We start from the raw sequence: 19,214 nt of genomic DNA on the forward strand, positions 1-19,214 counted from the left end.
GGGAAACACTTCTGTACGGCTGCCAAGAATACATCCATGAAGACTCTAGGAGTCAGATTTGAATAAATCTTTTAGTTTTAAAAGGGATGCAGTGGCTCAGTGGCTGAGATTCTAGCTTGTCGATTAGAAAGGTCGGCAGTTTGGCGGTTCAAATCCCTAGCCCCACATAACGTAGTGAGCTCCTGCTATTTCTCCCACCTTCTGCCAATCTAGCAGTTTGAAAACATGTAAAAATGAAGGTGGAAAAATAGGAACCACCTTTGGTGGGAAGGTAACAGTGTTCCGTGCGCCTTCGGCGTTTATTCATGTTGGCCACATGACCACAGAGACGTCTTTGGACAGCGCTGTCTGTTCGGCTTTGAAACGGAGATGAGCAACATCCTCTACAGAGGGAAAGCTATACCTTTACTTTAGCTTTAAGGTCAAAAGCCACAGTGCTTTATTTTGTAGTGCACCAGTCATGAAACAGCCACATAGCATTTTCTTGGGTCTCGACATCAGCCTTCCTTTAGCAAGAATGATCACCAGATTCATTTAGTTTTTAGAAATTGCAATTCTTACAGGAAAAGTGCACAATTCTCTCCAGCCTTAAGTGGCATGTTAGAATTGCCCCCCCCCAAAAAAAAGATAGGGTGGGTAAAGAAAGATAATAAGCTTGGGTTGATACAGCCTGATACTAAATATTAAATGTAATATAATTGTCATGCATTTAATCAAATTACAATTTCAAATGTAATCAAAAATTTTTTTTAGAAATCTTTGCTGCACTTGTGTAGTTTTTGCTTCTCTGACTATAAATACAGGTAGTCCTCAACTTACAACCAAGGTTTAGTGACCATTCAAAGTTACATCACTGAAAAAAAAGGACTTGTGACTGGTTTTCACAGCATTCCTAAGGTCATGTGGTCAAAATTTCTGTATTTATTTTTTATTTATTACCTTTGTTTGCTGCCCGTCTTGATTAGAGGCATGTTTTTATGACAGTTACAGTGTCCCAGGATCATTTATAACCTTCACAGCTGGCTTCCAACAAGCAAAGTCAATGGGGAAAACCAGTTTCCCTTAACAAGCGTATAATTCACTTATCAACTATGGCAAACGGTCATAAAACAGGGTACAACTCACTTAATTGTCTTGCTTAGCAATGGAAATTTGGAAACTGGATGCTTTCCTCACTATAGCAAAGAATACCATCTCTTTTGAGGCATGAGCTAATAAATATTGGATAAGAAGGAAGGGTGAGGGGCTGTCAGTTAATTATGGATTAAGCAATGCAAGAAATGAACATTGTTGCAAACCTTGAATAAACCACTTTTTCTGTGCCTAGTATGAAGGTAGATTCAGAATTAAATACAATGTTGGGACAGTTAATCCAATAACGTAGAATGGTGCCTCAATCCAAACTATCAAAGTGTCAAAAGAACTGTTTTACCGTGGATTTTTATCTATACTTTATAAAAAGGTGCTTTTCATTCGGCTTGTAGCTGTGTATGAAAAGGTGCATTTACATTCACAGAGTCCATAAAACACCAAAGCTGGAGCCAAAGAAAATACTGCTTCCAGAGTTTATTACTTGGCACATACAATTTTCTATCTGGTATACCTTTGTTTACAATGCATTTCTCTATTTGTTCACCTGTACAACCATGAACATTTAGCCTCTTCCCTGAAGAGTTTGCTATCAAACATTTTATGACCGTGATGGCGAACCTATGGCACGCGGAGCCACTTGTCCAGGCATGTGAGGCGTTGCCCTGCATGCTGGCCAGCTGACTTTGCCCTTCTTTTGAGGCCATTTTTTCGCTCTCCGGAGGCTTCAGGAGCTTCCCTGAAGGCTCCGGAGCATGAAAAACCAGCCCTATGGGCAAAACGGAAGTTCAGGAACGTACTTCCAGTTTGCTTGTAGGGCCGGTTTTAGTCCTCCGGAGGCTTCAGGGAAGCTCAGAAGCCTCCGGAGGGCAAAAAATGGCCTCAAAAGAAGAGCCTTCAGGCTCCAGAGGGCAAAAAATGACCCTATGAGCAAACTGGAAGTACATTCCTGAACTTCCGGTTTGCCCATAGGGCTGGTTTTTCACGCTCCAGAGGCTTCAGGGAAGCTCCCGAAGCCTCCAGAGGGGCTCTAGGGGGGATGTTTTCACCCTCCTCAGACTCTTATAAACCCTCTGAAGCCTAGGGAGGATGAAAAAAGCACACCAAAAATGGGGGGGGGGAGTGCTGGCCATGCATGCATGCGCACTGGGGTTGTGCATGCATGCAAATTGGGGTCGTACGCATGGCATGGGTGTGGCACTCCCACACACGACCCCCCTGGGCTCCACTCACTTTTGGCACACGAGCCACAAAAGGTTCGCCATCACTGTCTTATGAGCTGATCAGAGTTGCTTCTTTATTGTTGCTTGCCTATTTACAAGAATCTCACCAGACTGAAGGTACTCTTTGACCTACAACAGTTTTCTCAGTGACCATTCAATGTTACAACAGCACTAAAAAAAGTGTCTTATGACCATTTTTCACACTTATGATTCTTGCACCAGCCCCTTGGTCATGTGATTTACATTTGCTTGGCAACTGGTTCATATTTATGACAGTTGCAGTGTCCTGGGGTCACATGACCCCCTTTTGCGACCTTCTGACAAGCAAAGTCAATGGGGAAGCCAGATTCACTTAACAACCATGTTACTAATTTAACAACTTGCAGTGATTCACTTAACAACTGTGTTAAGAAAAGTTGTAAAATGGGGCAAAACTCATTTAACAAATTTCTTACTTAGCGACATAAATTTTGGGCTCAATTGTGGTTGTAAGTTGAGGACTACCTGTATATTCTCTTGGAAACAGTCTGATAAAGGCACTAGGAATTTGGGGGTGGGGGTTGCCTCCATTGCTTCTTTTTCTGCAAGATATTGCTAGTCTTTTGATTCCTCCACCTTCAGTTATAGATTCCACTGGAAATTATGTTGTTTCCTCATTTTAAAAATGAATATTGTAGAATTAAGCAGTTATTTTCCATACCTTGCTTCAAACAAAACAAGCAAGCAGCAAATGTTGATTGGCTATCATTTCTGGGTTCTTTTTGAAAATCTAGCAGTTTACTCATTATGCAGATTATGAATGTAAATATATGCCTGAAAATCACAATCTTACATTTTAAATAATAAAAAGTGAAGAATTGTAGCAGACATTGTCCAGTTGTATCATCTATACAGCATATCTCTGTTTTATTTTTAAAAGGACATCATGACAAAGTTGAATGCTTTCATCCATATCTTCTTTTTATGCAGAACTTCCATTTCTGGCCGAGCATCCTGAATGCAGGTTGTTTGTTAGGAAGGCCTGTGTGTAGAAAAGGAGGCAGATGCTCCAATAAATCTTCTCATACCTGGCCTTCCAACTCTAAATACTCAGTTAAACTAATGAAAAATCCTGGATCACCCATATCACTAAGCTGGAATATGGTGTAATATTATGGCTTCTTTATTGCCATTGATTTCTGCATCACACTAGATCAATCTTTTCAAGCAATAAAGGGATGACTAGAGCCTACTTCTCAGATGCATTTTTTCCCCAATTGGGTAACTGAAATTTCCTTGCTATGTAGAGTGGAAAAAAACCTACTACGATTTATGTTTAATTAAAAATCATGAGTTATCATTTTTGGCATATACGTATCTTCACAGAGGGTTTCCAGAATGGTGATTTATTTCCTCCTTTAACAGTCTCTGGGACAAACAGATGCAAACCAATCTATCATGAGCAGAGATCACTTTGTGCTTAAGGAATAATGAGAAAAGGGAAGATTGGCGAGATACCACATTTACTTAGGTTTATTTTTAGAATTTGCTAACACTTCCTTAAGCCCAAATAATTTTATTTCAAAGTGAGGGAGAATATGCTTGTCTAGTTCAAGAGAGGTAAATAGGAAATGTGGACTATATTTCCATGATAAAATACACTGGACTGTTCCCACCTACGTATTTCGATTCTGACAATTATGTGAGTAGGATTTCATGTGCACAGCTATTCTCTCTTACTTTCTGTGCGTGTTCTGAAGGGACATGAATGTTTAAATTTAATTACCCATGAAAGAACTAAAATGTATGTCAGAATGCATAAATTGGTGTCATTTAGGATTTGTGGGTACATATGAAAGAAGAAATCCATTTGCCGGTGACAGCTGCATGCTACGCTCCAGTGAATGGTGATAATGGGGGGGGGGAGGGAGAGATGGGTTTTGCAATCGTGCAACATTATGAAGAAATGCAAACCTGAGGAAAAATTATTCTGTTAGATGACGTGAATGATGGGTGGGAAAAACATGTCAGTACAGAAAAAAGTCATTAGGCCATTTGGAAACCCTTGAGTGAGCAAGAATGGTGCTGTTTGGTATTTTAGGTAAAGTACATGTTTGTTTCAAATATATGTTTTAAGCATATACCCAGCAAACAAATTAATTTAAATCTAAAAATATGATTCAGTTGTTCATAATGAAAAATTTAGAGAATTAATGAAGAATGCAAGGGTAATGAGAAATTCCGAGACCATTGTTGCTAACATCATACCATAGATATTGGGGGAAAGTAGATTTGGGGGGAAAAAAGCACAGAAAAAATTGAAATAATAATTGCAGAAAGAGGCAAATTGAGCCCTACGTGAAAAAGTAGATAATGTAAGAAGAGAGCAATATTTGGTAGTACAAAATCACAGGTGTGTTAGCACCTTTTCTGACTAATAAATAAAAAATATATTTTATTTTATATATAAATGTTGGTTGAAAAAGTTACTGGCAGATTCCTGTTGAAGCCTCTGCCTCAACAGATTGAATAGAAAGAGGATGCAAAGAATGCTGTATGCAGGTGGGTAGATACAAAAGACCGAATAGTATGAAAGGGACGGGTTGGGTCATACAATGAGGATTAAATCACAAAATAAACAATAAAAAGATTGAATGGATTGAGGGAAAAGGAAAAATTGAAAAAGTTATGGTTGGATAGAATATCAGAAATAAGAAGTTTAAAGAACAAAAGGCCAAGAAGGAAGAGGTGTACGAAATATAATACAAGCAAGGATTGTTTGCAAGGTTAGAAAGTATAAAAGAGGAATGATGAACGATGTTGATTTTAGTTAGATGTAGTTTGTTTCTTGTGTCATGCTTTCAATTTTGGGTCTTACAATTCCATACATCCGTTTTGTGTTTCACATGACACTCTTTAGCGTGAAAGGAAATAGTATTGCAGATATGTTGGTATGCAGGAATGCTTGCATTTAGCCTGCCATTTAAAGTGCTAACAAACAATGTTTAAAACAAAATAATAGGAAAGGGGTGGATGAAAAGAAAAGATCCAGATCTGCTTTACATTTCTCTTATTTTTAAGCTCATCCAGGCATGTTCCAATAAATGAACTTAACTATTTGAATGGTTTCATTTTGGGGATATTTGTTTAGCTCCAGACTCCTGCAAGTCCCTTGGACTGCAAGGCAATGAAACTGGTCAGTCCTAGAGGAGATCAACCCTTATTATTGCTCTTTAGAAGGCCAGATCCTGAACATGAAAAACTCAAATACTTTGGCCACCTAATGAGAAGGAAGAACTCACTGGAGAAGAGCTTAATGCTGGGAAGATTGAGGGCAAAAGAAGAATGGAACAACAGAGAATGAGCTGGATGGAGTCACTGAAGCAGTAGGTGTGAGCTTAAATTGACTCCAGAGGATGGTAGAGGACAGGAAGGCCTGGAGGAACTTTGTCTATGGGGTCACGATGGGTGAGGCACAACTTTGCAACTAACAACAACTGGCCTTTGTTAAAATTATTTTTTGCTTTTTCTCTCTTTATAGCCATTGTTGTTTTAAGTCTTTTAGATTGTAAAGATATTTGCTCATTGTTTGTTATTGACCTTATTCATATTTTAAACAAGAAAAAAGAACAAGTCAAGAGCAGATATGTGTGTTAGCAAGATCAGAAAATGTCCTTCATGCAGTCAATATTTAGGACTGCAAGCTATTGTAACCCAACTGGGCACTTCTTCAGAAAAAGCAAGCGACTAGCAATTAAGAATATTATTTAATACAAGACTTTTATGAGCTTCATGCTGTACAATAACTTTTCTAAGTCATAGAACTGATACTATCATGATTTGCACATTTCTCTTTCTTTCTCTCTTTTTCTTTCTTTCTCTTTCTTTCTTATCACACACTCTCTCTCTTTTTCTATTCACATGTGCGTATGCGCACCAGCAAAATATCCTCCTGGGCTGGGATCATGGCATTGAGGACAGGGACTACTCCTCCTGTTGCCACCACTGTGCAGTCAGGTGAGTAGCTGGTGGCATAGCACGGGAGATCCCCGCTGCACAGGAGACTCAGTGCCATATCCCCTTCGTGTTGGCTCAGGAAGGAGGGGAACGGGGAGCTGCAGTCATCACCAGATGCAAGGAGGAGAGCTCCAGCTCTTCTGTGCAGTGCAGGAGAGCCCTGCACAAGGAGAGCCCTGGGCAGCACAGGAGAGCTGAAGCTCTCCTTCCTGCATCTGGTTACAGTGGTTGCTGCTTCTCCCCATTTCCCTCCTTTCTGAGCCAACATAAAGTGGACCGTGGCTGGCCTGTGAAGGACGTAGAATCGCAAAAAGCAGCCGGTCCCAGGCAATGTGGAGAAAATGTTAGGGGCACTTCAGCCATGTGGCTCTGCAGAGAGGCTCATGGCTTCTCAGGGCAGATAGCAGATTTTGTGAATGGGTCAGCAGGGAGCTGCATAAGAGGGGTCCAAGAGCCACAAGGACCCAGCACATTGGTAAGACTATTGGCAGGTGGCCCTTGGTGCAGCTGCTGCTGCTGCTCTGGGTCTGAGAGGGGTGGCGGCTACACTCCGGTAGGGCAGGTATGTGCATGTGCAGCAGCCCTGGGACATCCACTTTGTGCTGCCTCCTGGAGCACCACCATCACTGCTGGCCCTCTCAGCCCCAGAGCAGAAGCTCTACATCAAGGGCTGGCCACCCACCCACTGGCCAGGCTGGGCTGGACACTGACCTTGGAAGGCAAGCAGGTGTGGGGGACTGCCAGGAAGGCCTTGTGGAAGACAGGCAAGCATGGCAGGGCTGTGGGGAAGGGAGTAGGCTGTTAGCTGGCCCAAACATGCTTGCCTGCCTTCCACACAGCCTTCCACTTGCCTGCCTTTGCAAGCTGGCCATGGGGACACCGGGAAGGCCGCGTGGAAGGCAGGCAAGCATGGCAGGGCTACAGGCTGTGGGGAAGGGAGTAGTGGAGGCAGGCTGGGACAGCGGAAAGCAGATACTGGGTGGGGGCGGGATGAGTGAGCGGCAACCAGGGGACCAGTTCAGGGGCGTGGCCAGCCAGTGGTCCCTATCGGTTCAGTGCTCCAGGCCCAATGTCTGTTACTGGTTCTCCTGAACTGGTCTGAACTGGTAGGATTTTACCCCTGCTTCTGCACATGTGCAGAAACGTCCGGGCGGGTGGGCAGAGCCTCCTGCTGCCAGCACTACCAGTTTGCCCGATCCAGGCCGAACGGGAGCAACTCACCTCTGGTGTGCATGCAATTTTAATACATGCTCATTTCCATTAAGTTATGCAGAAATATAACTTCTGAATCTAGCAACATCTAGGCAATTAACTCCCACCTTTGGAGAGCAGGTAGGCTTTTAAAGAAATTAAAAAGGAGTAGACCTCATGCTTGTTGCATTCTTTTATTTTCCTAACAAAGGATAATTTCATCCATGAAAGGCCTTGAAGGACATCAGTGAAGTTTATAGTAATGGAGATTTAAAAAGATTTCTTGAACAAATATTAGGAGAACAAGGCTTATTTATTTTAATGAAAGAAGGACTGGAGCCATTAGATTGATCAAATACAAAATAATCTGGGTCTCCTTGGAACAAAAAAAATCAAACAAGTAAAAAGTTCAGTTTTGCAAGGGCAAATGAGAGCAAAGATTAAGTACTTCAGCTAATCGAGGTTAGTTAAAAGTTCATATCGGTGGCAATTGCTCAGTTGCTCAGAGAGTGCCTAATCCTGTAAGATAAAAAGAAAGACCTATAACAAAATGCTACTCTTTGTAGAAAGCTTCTTAGATTGGACATTGGACACTCCATTTTATCTCTGTTCTCACCATTTTCCAAAAGGGCCACCACTAGGCTTTTTTTGGAGCTTGCATATTTCCTTCAAAGGCTTTATATTTATTCAACCTTTGTGGTTTTTCTATTTCCCTTCCCTGTAAACGTGCATTTTGGGATTGTATGTGCAATTCTGGCAAAATAGACTACACAATAGAAATAAAGGAAGCACTGGACTCTTGGGGAAAGCTGGGAATGGAAACCAGAACGATGCAGAGAATCCTCATAATGCCATACAACTGTGTTTCCCACTGAGCAGATTATTTGTTCTTGTCATGTTCAATTTTTACTAAAGCTGGAAAAGCTTCTCAATGCAGGCAACATAAAGATTTTTGTTTTGTTTCTTTAAAATCTCAACTAAACTCAGACATAAGTCTTTCTGAAAATAGATATAAATAAATTAATAGATCTAAGTCAGTGACTGATTTCATACATTGGGCTAAGGCCATAGTTTGGATAAACTATTTTTTTAATACATTGCAATTGATTTAATACATTGCAATCAAGGAGTATTAATTACACAAAAGATGACAAAACAACAAATTAATAACAATAACAAAACAAATGCTTCCAGTTATTATTATTTTTAAATATACTGGATTGGTGTAATAGAAAGAAGAAATAATCTTGAGGAACAGGAGAAAGAGCTCTCAACCAAGACAATGCTCTGATAAAAGAAATCTGAATCTGGGTCAGAACTATAACCTGAGAAATATCTTAGGCAAGATCCTCCCTAGTTTTCCTGAAAATAAAGGAATAAATGGGGAAGCAGACTCATATTTGCAAAATTCTGTTACTATAGCTTTATAATAAAAGTAGTATTAGCATGAATGAGTTTGGTTTCCTAATCTGGTCTACTCTGAAGCGCTGCCAGTTAACTCTGGGTATTTGTTGCCTGTGCTAAATTTATTGTATGTCTGAATTTCCGCATAAATGTTGTTTTAAATTCAATTACGTGCCTCCACTTGAGAGGAATAGTTATCCTGGTGTTAAGGAGCAGCAAGCTGTGGTCACAAGCTACACTAAGACTGAGGAATAGTCAAGACTGTAGAGATTCACCACTTGGCTGCCTTCTATCTGTTTTTTAAAATGAAAAGAGGAAAGGAAAAACAAGAGACATGGTGTTAGCCATGTTGACAATAACACTGATTTTATACAACAGAGAAGAGGAGATTTATCTTACGTACAAAAGTGACCATAACAGAATAACAGAATTGGGAAGGACCTTGTAGGTCATCTAGGCCAACCCACCTCATCCAAACAGGAGACCCATGTACACCATTTCTGACAAATGACAATCCAGTCTCTTCTTAAAAGCTTCCAGTGGTGACGCTCTCACAATTTGCACCCTTCCTTGTCTTGTTATCTAAATAAATAAATGAGGAAAATATCTGGCTACAAATGTTAATCAGATCTCCTTTTGAAAAAAAGGATGTAATAAGACTGAAAAACATGCAAAGGAGAACAACCAGAATAATTAGGGGGACTGACTGAGCACTAGAGAAAGCTAGAACATCTTCAATTCTTTTGCTTAGAATAAAAGGTGTCAGGAAGGCATGATCAAGGTGTATGAAAGCGTTCGTGGTATGTAGAAAGTGGCTAGGAGGTTTTTCTTCTTATCTTTAGTCACTAGGACTAGGGATCCTCCAATTAATGCTGACTGGAAAGAGCCTTAAAACAATGAGGGGAGCATTCACATAGCACATGTGAAATGCATTAGCCCAAGATACAATGATGGCCACTAATGGATGACTTTAGAAGGGAACTGAATGCATTCATGGAGAACAAATCTATCAAGGGGATATTAGTCCTAAAGATTCAGTGTGTCCATTGGGTTGGGCAGGAGGCCCTCAACTAATAATGGCCCATCAGCAATGGTGAGAGAGGGATATGTTTCCATTTTTGGCTTAAAATGGAAAAATAGTTGGCTACTATGGCTATTATGTGTGATAAGCCAAAGATGGGTCTTGAAGTAATTGAACTAATTCAGCTAAGGGTTCTTCTTATATTCTTAAGAAGGGCAGAAAGAAAAGTATGTGTGCCTGTTCCACAGTAAAAGCACCCAGAAAATGGCCCTTCTCCACGATGGCTCCCTCACTCTCTTATCCCCTCAGGGATTAGACTGGCCCCCACTCTAACACTCTTTCGAAACCCCCTGAAGACGTGGTTCTGTCAGCAGGTCCGGGGAACCCAGAGCAGGATGGAGCTCATTAAATGGTTAGTATGAATGTATATTGTCGCTGAGGTAGGAGATTGAGGGTTATTTTATTATTTTTCTTTTACATGGTGTTTTTATATTTTTGTAAGCCACCTTGAGTCACTATGTGCACTCATGGCAATATAAATTTTGCAAATAAATAACTAAATGTAGGAAAGAATATGCTACTGTTTCTCAAATTATGTTTCTCAAATTGTGATCAGAGTACTGGGTTACCAGGTAATGTTGTCCACTTCCCTTTCTACAGGTAGGGCATATCGAGTCGTGTTTTCAACACTTCCTATCAGCTTCAAACATTAATTTACATAAGATTACCCACTAGTCAAGTACAAGGTAGTATTTGTAAACAATGAACAGCTTTGTATTTTTTCTCTTTATCATCTAATTCAACTCTCTTTTATATAGAGCTCTAAACATGCAAATATATTCTGTGATTTATTAACATACATAATTAAATACTATTTTGCTAAACATATATACAAAGAAATACAATTAATGGCAAATGTCCTAGTTAAACCTGATACAGTACATCGTGAACAAAAATGCCCCTTTATTTAGAAGCACTTGTATTCAGTGACTTTCTTTTGATCAGTCTGAGCCTTTCTTCTGAGATGATATCTGATTGGTAGCTGATGGGATCCTTTCTTCTTGATTTTCAAGTACTGCACTGAAAGAAGGCTGCTGAGAGATTAATCTGACTACTAGGGCCAGTCTGAGTACAGGGAGACGGAACAGACATTTCAAATCAAGGCCTGTTTTAAAAGTTGAAGTCTGCAAGACAGGAAATGCATGCACTTCTTAGATTACAGTTTTAGATATTTTATCTCAAAGTCAGGAACTTTTGGGTGTGTACGGATTTGCTTATTGGAAAAGAGTTAAAAATCCCTTGGATTCAAGGCAGATAATCTCTTTTTGATTGTCACCAAGGTTCTAGTAACTGTTGAGTTGCAAAAGATGATTAAGCATTATTGTATAGAATTATACATTTGTTTTTGCAATTCAGTGTGTACCGGGCATTTGAAGAACTGATAATTTGTTTCCATAGCTATGTGCTATTGGCATTTGCTAACTTTCAGTATTATTAAGAAAGTTTTCAAAAGTCACCACACCAGTTGTGCTCATTCTGAACTATACAGATGAACTATTTAGATCAGTGTTTCTCAACCTTGGCGACTTTAAGTCCTGTGGACTTCAACTCCCAGAATCCCCCAGCCAGCAGAGCTGTGGGAAACAGTGAGAAACACTGATTTAGATGAATGAGAAAATCCAAGCACATCAGCCATGTATAAAAGACACTGGCAAATGCAGTAACGTCAAACAAATCTGTCACCAAATGAAATCAAACAGGGCAGCATTTTACCCATTCAGGAGACATAACGAATTTAAAAAGCTTTGTGTCCTTATGCCAAATGTATGTTCAGTTTAGTTACAATGCCACAAATAAGTGTGCTATGATTTAATGGCAGTACCATGCTTGGCATTATATGTGATATTTGAAAGGCTTGTATATCACAGAGATTTTCTGGGCTCCATGCAATCATCTGCTCAAAGTGCCCCCTGAGATGCCTCTCAAGGTTGTAACACAGAAATCCAGCAGCCCAGAAACCTACTAATTTACCTCATGTAAAATGCAGGTTTGGCCTACATTTGTGCCTCAGCAAACTCAGAGCCTGCATTTTTTCTAGCGTCTATTTAGGTTATGTCATCTTATCATCTTTTATACACAAACTTGCCAGCCTCCTTCCTTAATCATTCATCTACATGGCTCTCTTGACTGCTGCATTCCCCAGCCATTTCCCCAAGTTACTTCAGCCTTATTTGGCACTCTCTAGATGTGTCAGCTATAGAGCTTGTTCGTATTCCAGCCAAAGCATCTGAAAAATCCCAGATTGTGAAACATGATCTGAATTTCTTTCCTGGAACCACTGATGCTTTGCATTGGCCTCTTGCATTACCTTGATGTAGAAGAGCTGTTTTGGATTACTGGCATTTTAATGTTTCAGCTTCACATTCTGGATGCTATATTAGTGCTATATAGTTAGATGAAATCACTGACATGAGAGTTTCTATCATTAAGAACTCTTAACCTGGATTATTTAACTTCCTTAGTAGTGCTCCATCCTTTAGTTACACTCTGTTTTAAAGGCAACCATGCTAGGTGGCCATTTTGCCAGCTCCAATGGATGGAAAATGCATGCTGGTTGCCTAGCAACCACAGCCAGTATAGGCCAGTATCAGAAAGAGAGTGCAACCTACCATTATTCATAAGTATGCAACTAAACCGATTAAGCGGTAGGCCATTTACAAGGGTGCTTATGTGACCGCTGCAAAAAAATACTCTATGTCTTTCTCACAAAATGGCAATTAAAGGGCAAAAAGGCTAATGGGAAATGGAAATACTTGAAGTGAGGTTGTCCAATTTAAATCCTGCCAGCAGATATCTCAGGAAATTTCTTCAGCTTGACATCATGTCTGAGATTAATGAGATTGGAACAGGAAGTAAAGCCAACTTTATGGATGTGAGCAGAACCCAAAAGCAATTTCCAGGTGATTTTTCAAAACAATGTATTCCAAATGTGTTGAAACTAAAAAAAAGTTCTAGAAAGCACTGCATTTAGATTAGGAATGATGACATCTGAAGTCCAACATACTGGATGGCATCTAGATTGAAATAAGGTTGATCCTGATGGAGTGAAAATGATTTCAGTATAGTTAATTCATTGCCACTCTTCTAATTGTTATGAATTTGCAACACAATTCTATATTCCAATTTCTTGCAATGTAAAACCTTTGTGGAAAAGAGCAGTAAAATGCTTCTACACGAGGCAATTATTATGCAGTTGCTCTCACTCATACAGAATTTTTAGAGTAGGTACCCTCGCTTCTCTTCTTTTTTAATTCTTCCATCTTTTTTCTGATCAGAAACATTACATTGGGAGAGGAAAGACAGAACAACACAAGAAAAATATGCATGGAACTCTTGTTCCCTGAAAAATAAAATCACACCTGGATGTATTAACATACTCTCAGTTGCCTAAGAGAAAAGATCTTTTTAGTTTTTCTTCCAGGTAAATGCAGAATATTCTTATTTCACCACTACCATTGGAAATATGCCACTTATGTCACACACATCTGTCTGTCTGTCTGTCTGTCTTGAAAGGCACCAGCATATTCTTCCCACAAAGAGCCCTTATGAATGCAACCATTTGAAGTTACTTTTCTCTGCTGTTTGCCTTTCATCATCACATTCCTTCTGCATATGATAACTTTGATATGAAACCTGTGATTTGCTGCAGACTTCTGCCCCACCATCTCCAGGGGATGGGAGGAGTCTCCAAATATTTCTTCTTTGCTGCTGTTGCTTGCTACCTTTTGAGTTGCTGTATCTGAGCATTAGGTAAAGGTAAAGGTTCCCCTTGTGCATATGTACTAGTCATTCCCAACTAGGGGCGGTGCTCATCTCTGTTTCAAAGCCAAAGAGCTAGCACTGTCTGAAGACATCTCCGTGCTCATGTGGCTGGAATGACTACATGTCAAAGGTGCACCAAATTCTGTTACCTTCCCACCAAAGGTGATTCCTATTTTTTTATTTGCATTTTTTTATGGGCTTTCAAAATGCTACATTGGCAGAAGCTGGGACAAGTAACGGGAGCTCACTCCACTACGCGGCGCTAGGCTGCCAAACTGCCGACCTTTCTGATCAAAAAGGTCAGCGTCTTCGCCACTGAGCCACCATGTGAATGTCCATCAATGAATTTTACTGAAAAAAAGGGTGGGCACTGCTCACTTTGTCACTCTTTCCACATGGAGTGTCTTTAGACTTATTTCACAGAAATCTCCAGTTAGAGTGTGAATTTAGTTGCTACTGATGGAAAGGAAATGGCAACCAAGGTTTTATTCCCTTGCGCAGCAGAGTCTCAGGAGCTAAGAGAGTCACTCACAATCTTAACTGAGGGTGGATTGGAGGTCAAAAAATGTACCAAGAATGGTTGCTTCTTCTCCTGAGAAGCTTTTAACATGTACCATTTATATGAATATACAGTGATGTGTCCATTATACTTCTTAAAAGTCTGACTTGCAGTTCTTAAAGGCAAGGAGACGGAAGGGGAAGACAAATGCTATGAAACAGAAGAGTACAGAAAGATCAATATTATTACTGATGGAAGCAGTACAACCCCTTCAAGGTGCTTCACTAGGACCAGGAACAAATAAGGTCAGCAACTAATGCTCTTTTTGGTAGAGGAAAGGCACAATGGGAGGGAATGTTTCTATCCATTATGTAGCTGTTATAGATTGGAAAAAGGTGGAAAGCGTTTAAATTTTGGTTGTGTGCACATTCCTACTCTTTTATCAGCAACTGACTGGTGATTCCCTCCCCCCCCCCCGCCCCCTTACAATAACAGTGAACACATTAAACAGGCAGGGGATGTCAGCAAATTACTGATCACATAGACATAGCCACATACAGTACATACGATGATGAATAGTCCACATTTAACTAAGCTTTCTCTGAATGCAGAGTGATCAAGGGCAGAGTCATGATGTCATCATATAAATGACATCTTTTTCAATTTTTCAATACCCTTGACTTTCTGCAGAGAGAGAGAGAGGGAGGGAGGGAGGGAGGGAGGGAGGGAGGGAAAGAGACATTTAAAAAAAGACAAGTTCTTTTTTAGAGGCTTAACTCTATCTTACAAAAGCATTTTGAAAGAGGTCTTGTGCTGTTTCACAAAATCAGTGAGCAGACACTGGGAAGCCATCTAAGACTCGTGCTTTGGAAAACAATGGCTGGGCATTGTGTGAGCAGCTGCTTGTAGAGGTCAGGTACTGTATCTGTTATAGCAACAACCAAAATGGCCAGTGAGGCAGCACCCAGTGTTGAACAGGGAGGGAGATGTATGTTATATCTAGACCAGTGTTTCTCAACCTTGGCAAACTTGAAGATGTCCGGACTTCAATTCCCAGAATTCCCCAGCCAGCATTTGCTGGCTGGGGAATTCTGGGAGTTGAAGTCCGGACATCTTCAAGTTGCCAAGGTTGAGAAACACTGATCTAGACAGATACCATTCCCAGCCTTTGCCCATGTCCTCATTGCTGCCATTGCCAATATGCCAGGAAACCATGGAAAACTTCCCAACATGCCACCATCTCTTTCCCTCCCTCTTTCATCTTCTACAGCATTTTATTTTCACAGATGGGTTCCCATTTCTTCATGTAACAATAATGAACTCAGATTTGTATTTCCGGCAGATGCCTCCTTAGATGGTGCATTGTTGTCAAATGTTTAAGGGAAGATTTAGATGTATGTTTTATGAAAAAAAAGTTAATAGATTTGTCAACTGGATAAAACAAGTCACATGAAGTGGAAAATCTGAGGCAAATCAGGCAAATGATGAGGTCCCTAACTGCCATTGTCTGGGTAGAGCTATCCCAGGTAACTGACTTATCACAATTACTTATTCCAAATTAAATCTCTGCTAGTAATGAGATATTCTCTGAAGTCTGAGGAATGCTGGCTTCTTTCTTAAACATAACTTCTCATTGCAGGTTGCAGGAGTATTTGTTACAGTTTTCTATATCTCTTGAGCAATAACTCTTATCAAATGGATCCTAGTTCACTGTATTTAATGAGTGAATGCATCAAAATGAGCTACTTTAGGATGATGATGATGATGATGATGATGATGATGATGATGATGATGATGATGATGATGATGATGGAGGAGGAGGAGGAGGAAGAGGAGGAGGAAGAAATAACACCAACATATCTGGCAGTACTTTTAAGATAGGTTGTGACATCAATGACATGAATGTGGGCCCTAGTTATTAAAATTTGTATCAGAAAATCTTCAAGATTATGCAAAGCTTTTCCTTCAAGATGATGCCTTTTTGTCACTTTGTCAAGTTGAGATTCATCTAGTTCAGTATTTTCAAATTTGGGAACTTTTGAGATGTTGAGACTTCAACTCTCAGAATTCCCCAGCCATCATGGAGAATGATGGTTGGGGGAATTCTGGGAGTTGAAATCCACAGACTTTCACATTGTACTAGGCTGCAAGAACCTGGATTACCACAACATGGCATTAAGGAGATGAACTAATCCATACTGTGCACGGGTTCTGGGAAGTCGGGGGGGGGGAGGGGGGTGGGGGGAGGGGGGGGAGGGAGGGGTATACATTAGGCTAGACAAGAATTTGGTGGTAAACTAGAATTATTTTGACATACAAAAAATTGTACTCCGATGTCTTACTGATTGAGGAATGATGAAATGTTTGTTTTAAAAGAAATAAAACTTTTGAACCCCCCCCCCCCCCAAAAGGAGATGAACTATAACTCAAGTGCTGGGGTGGGCAGGTGTTTGCAGCCTAGATTAGCTGCTCGGGAAAGCCTTTGGATATCTTCACAAGTTGTCATTTAATATTGTCAGCCAGTGATTAATATTCACACACACATTAATTGTGTTAGTATGTCCGTGCATATAAACCAGCTGCACAAAGCTCTGAAATTTACAAATGGAAAAGTTTAGTGGTTGGGGCTGAAGCTTTGCAATATTACAACTTTTTAAAAATCAGACCTGGACAGCTCTGCCAGAAATATTTTTTTTCTTCCCAGCAGTCACTTGACAGGATTTTTACATCTGAAATCACCTGCATAGATCTTCTGCCAGTGCTCTGAGTTCAGTTAATATACAAATCAATTTTTTGATTTGTTTTTATTGCTGATCCCTAGGTGCGGCAAAGAGACCTTCAGGATCTGCACTGTTTATTTCACAGGCATGATAGCCAACACTGCATATTTTGAATGAAGTCAGCCTAAGATGGATTCCCCCCCCCTCCCGCCCCCAAGCACCTGACTAGAAGGTCACATTCAAGATTACTATGATAAGCATATAACTCTCTTATCTCTTGCAGTGGGTATTTATGCATGATGTGGGGAATTTGATTTGTGCTGAGTATTGAATTAAGGAACTGCTATCATTTCAGATTCAAATGGAGTAATATGAGAATAGGGAAGAGGATTAAGTTTACTGGGAAAGAAATAGGATCTGGTTATTCTATTGTAATCTTTAAAGAGTTTCAACCAATTTTTATCCTTTTGAGAAATACATGATCAGTGGATTTCTGTTGCTTTCTCATCACTGGAATATAAAATAGATCAGCTTCAGCAGCCTTCATTGTATATCTTTGGAGATATTCTGGATAAGGGTTAATTAGGGTGTGCCACCAGTTAAATTTACACAACCACTGAATCATAATCTGCTTAATCCTGTTTTAATCTAGCATGCTGTGTGAAACAGCTCATGTGGTTTGTTTATCAGATGATTCATGCCAATTCAAAAAAGTTGAGCTGATTCAGCAATCCATGACTAAATGAATTGTGAAGTGGGGTCAAAGAAACACAGCTGCTTTCTGTGTTGGCCTGATATAACAATGATGATAACATTCAAGAAATTCTGTCATTGTCTTCAAACAAAATCCACTGAAGAAGTATATTTTTCAGGCCAACTCATTCAAGTGCTTAGCTGGGCTTAAGCAGACTGTTCTGACATTCTGAATACCAATAAATGACAAGGACTACCTTTATCACTGATTGACAGGTCTGCAGTACTTGCAGACAACTGAAAATCAATTACAATTTGCTTCCCGGTTGAAAGATGAGCACAAAGATGTCTCAGCTCACCCCATGCTCATCTGCTGGCCAATAAAGACTGCCTCAGCCTGTCATTCAGTTTCACACTTAAAAACAAATTGTGCCATTCCCCCACTGAAGGATTAGGATGATAGCATTCTGTCATTCCTGTCATTTGGCAATAAGAAAACTTGGAAAGTGGAGAAAGCCAGGCATACCCTCCCATGGAAGATTGTATTAATATGATCCTTCATTTTATGCAAAAGCATTGATTGTTTGAAAAGCTTCCCATGTGTACAAAACCTGGTGATTATAGCAAATAGAAGCAGAATCAAGAACAAGTGTAAATATCTAGCATCCTTATTAAGTGATCACCAGAGCGCTGGATTAGCTTTGTGACTAGATCTGAACCTATGCCTGATAATACATCAAGACCACAAAGGAGTGTACAGATTTTTCAATTTTCAGGCTGTTTTATAAGGCAAGATGTAGATGAAAGAAGGAAAAAGTGGCTGAAATAATGAAAACTGCATTTAATCAGAATTCATGGAGGCTGAGGACATTCAAATTGCTTTTGTATTGACTTCAGGTTGCAACCAGGATGTTTGTGTGTGTGTGTGTGTGTGTGTGTGTGTGTGTGTAAGAGAGAGAGAGAGAGAGAGAGAGAGAGAGAGAGAGAGAGAGAGAGAGAGAGAGAGAGAGAGAGAGAGAGAGAAAGATGCAGGAAAAAAAACTTTAGGTGATTTCCCCCTGTACTTAATCTGAAGTAAAACACATGAGTTCCTAGAAAGGTGCAAAACAAAAGAACAGAGAAACAAAACTGTTTTTGTATAAAGGAAACAAATAATCATTTTCTGTGATACAATCCTCCCTGGTTTCTCATAGTCATTGGGCTACAATTTGCTTGCCTTGCTGCCAGCAAGAGAAGAAGCCATGTTGACTGGAAATTCAAGTAGGTTCCTTGACTGGAAAAGATAGTTATTGCTAGGAATTAAGAATTGGAGGATGAATGTTCATGTAAACTCTCTTCCACGTCTTAAGGTGAACTTCTTATCCAGCATAGATCATCACCTTGTCATCATGGTGATGTAGTATTAGGACTTTAATTTAAAAAATGGGGGGGGGGGTTGTAGTTGTCTCATAAGCCTTATCTAATGTAGTATCATTTTGTGTATAGGCATTTCTCCTGTGACTCTAATTATTTTATGAGATGCCTAACATAAATCAGAGTTTGCAAACCAAAACTGT

Source organism: Thamnophis sirtalis, unplaced genomic scaffold (assembly GCF_051295495.1).
Source record: "Thamnophis sirtalis isolate CommonGarterSnake01/CBP01778 unplaced genomic scaffold, rThaSir2_p1.2 scaffold_6, whole genome shotgun sequence".
NCBI lineage: Eukaryota > Metazoa > Chordata > Lepidosauria > Squamata > Natricidae > Thamnophis > Thamnophis sirtalis.